Raw genomic sequence first — 3,009 nt, forward strand, 5'->3', positions numbered from 1 at the left:
ATTTAGCTTTTTGAACTGAATTATTTGTTATTCTACCCTGCCTCTCTTTTTGCATGACACAGAATCATAGTATCGTAAAATCATAGAACTGTAGAGTTGGGGCAGGGTCCTTGTGGCGTATCTAGTCTAACCCCCTGAGATGCAAGAATCTCAACTGAAGCATCCATGACAGATGGCCATCCAACCTCTGCTTATAAATCTCCATGGAAGGGAGTCCACTCTGCTCAATTCACTAGTGCTGCATCACACTGCTACTCATGTTAAGCTTGTGGTCTTCTAAGACCCCTAGATCCTTTTCACTTGTACTACTGGCAAGCCAGGTGTCCCTGTTCTTATATTTGTGCAGCTGGTTTTTCCTGACTAAGTGTAGGACCTGCCATTTGTCCCTCTTGAAATTCATTTTGTTACTTTTGGCCAGTGCCTTTTTTATGGGGGGGGGGGGGAGGTGCTGGTATTCACCATGAAGTTGTTACAGTAAGGGCTGTTTGTTTAACCTTGTAAGTTCTGATTCTCCTCACAGTTTTGGTGCTGGCCATGGTACTAACCTTCACAGCCGCATTGCATGAGGTTTGACTAGATAACCCTTAGGGTACCTTCCAAGTTTGCAATTCCTCAAAGCTTCCCTCCTTCCCATCCTCGTACTACCTGGGGCTCGTAGCACTGGTTTTGGTGACTTCTGCTGCTCCTGTGCCTGCCCCGCCATGACCATCACGAGTGCCGCCAGCAAGGCAACCAGGTCGCGCAAAGCCAGATGATGTCAATAACCCATCACCACAAGTTGAATCAGAGCTCTCACAAATTCAGAGTGCTCTATCATTCTGTTACCCTGTTGTCTGCAATAATAAAACATTAAAAACCCATAGCTCTTGTTAACGCCACATACACAAAATGTGCACAAATATATGTGTGTGTGTAAAATTGCAAACAAAAGGGACACAGGTGGCACTGTGAGTTAAACCACAAAGCCTAGGACTTGCTGATCAGAATGTCGGCGGTTCGAATCCCCACAAAGGAGTGAGCTCCTGTTACTCGGTCCCTGCTCCTGCCAACCTAGCAGTTCAAAAGCATGTCAAAGTGCAAGTAGATAAATAGGTACCGCACCGGTGGGAAGGTAAATGGTGTTTCCATGCACTGCTCTGGTTCGCAAGAAGCAGTTTAGTCATGCTGGCCACATGACCCGGAAGCTGTACATTGGCTCCCTCGGCCAGTAAAGCGAGATGAGCACCGCAACCCCAGAGTCGTACGCAACTGGACCTAATGGTCAGGGGTCCCTTTACCTTTAAAATTGCAAACAGGTGCAGAAGTAGGGCAAAGTGAACTTTAGACTGGGAAGGTAAGAAAGTGAGAGTAAACAAACCTGATGGATTTGTCTACCTATAGTTGTATAGATGGCAGGACTGAAGCCATTTGACGCTTGACTCTTCCATTGAGACACGGCTTGGACTTTTTCAGCTCAGTTTGTTTAGTCACAATTTCCTCTAAGTGAACAATCAGAAGCTGAAAATATTTCAAATGATTCAGTGAGCACATTAAAATATGCCCGCAGGAAGGAGTGCGGTTTTTAATTTGGCCTTCCCACTGTCTCACTGATGTATGCCTGTGGAGATGTGACACAGGAGTTCTGAATGCTAAATAAAGCAGTCAGAGCAGAAGAGCCACTGCAGTCACTCTCTGTGATGTTATCGCTCTACCCCACTCCCCGCTATCTGAGGCCTCTTTGCTTGCCTGCTCTTCTGTTCTGCTGCTCAGATTGCCAAAAGGAATAAGATAATGCATGACTGGCAGCCAGCAGCTTGGAGTGAGGATTGCCACTTGTCACGTTGCAGCTACTGTCTGCCAAGGGAGAGAGTGTGGGGAGGTAATCCACTTTCAGAAAAACTCAAAACCTGTAAAATGGTGCATGTTTCCAAAGTATGCAATTTAGATACTGAAAAAGAAAAGGAAATGATATCATAGCAGCTGTTCCAACTATGGGCTCCTCTAGGCAACTCTGTGCATTGAGAATTGGTCGCAGAAAACTTACGCAGAGGTTAGATTAGCAAAAGCAGCATTTGTTCTGATTTGTTTACAGGCTGGTTGTTTTACATGGGCATTCATTCTGAATTCATCCTTTTCCACCTGCAAGATGTTCATGTTTTCCTTTTACCCATTTGTCCATACCACATTTTTTAATGCATTCCCCCAGCACTTTCTCTTCCATTTTTGAAACAGCAACTGAGTTAATGCATCTTTCTCCCAAGATCCAGTGGCGAAAGAAGGGGGGTTGGCTGTCCCGGGTGCCAGCCTGTGGGGGGTGACATCGCCATGGACGGGCGCCTCCCCCTTGGGATGCTCACACGTGCGACATGCCATGCCACCCCAGGTACCGAAGCGCCTTCCTCCACGACTGCCAAGATCCACTAGAGTGACTGAGTCCTTTAAAGTGAATTAAAGTGAAACCACAAACCTAAAGTTCAAGTGTGCACTTGATTTCCTTCCACAAAATTCTTGAAGTCTGAAGGACCCCTGTCCCCTCTAGAGAGCCACTTTTTTTTGGTATTCTTTCTTGGCAAATCTCTGCATTTTATTTCTTTATCTAACCTTAATCCATTCTCTGGATGGGGGAATCAGTCGTGCTAATTACCTTGCAGGGGAAACACACTGATTGTGAAGGAGGTTTTCCCAGGGTGAAGTTCATCCATTGAACTTCGGGTGTGCCGACCCTTGTGATTTTCCCTAATGTGGGAAACTCGACTGCATAATGGTTTTAGGGATGTATTTTCTGCATCAGTGTGGATTTCCATTGTGTGATAAGGTAGAACTTAGACTCCACCAAACAATATGTGAGCCTGTGGTGTCAGATGTAGTGTGCTTAATGGTGCCCAGAGCCAGAAAATACTTAATTCGGAGGAAGTAGATTTTCTCTGTGTATTAAATGTTTACCCCTGCACCTGCATATTGAGTAAACAACACCATTTCTGCTCCTGTAATAAACTATTATATTCATTTTCAGTTACAAGCAATTACTAC

General features: G+C 45.2%; 1 non-coding gene across 1 annotated transcript; it reads left to right on the forward strand.

The window, feature by feature from the left end:
• Positions 1-2,615: 2,615 nt before the first annotated feature.
• LOC114589599 (U1 spliceosomal RNA) lies at positions 2,616-2,782 on the forward strand. Its single transcript, XR_003704706.2, has one exon. It is a non-coding gene; the product is annotated as a U1 spliceosomal RNA (small nuclear RNA).
• The last annotated feature ends 227 nt before the right edge of the window (positions 2,783-3,009 follow it).

This window comes from Podarcis muralis, chromosome Z (genome assembly GCF_964188315.1).
Source record: "Podarcis muralis chromosome Z, rPodMur119.hap1.1, whole genome shotgun sequence".
Classification (NCBI taxonomy): domain Eukaryota; kingdom Metazoa; phylum Chordata; class Lepidosauria; order Squamata; family Lacertidae; genus Podarcis; species Podarcis muralis.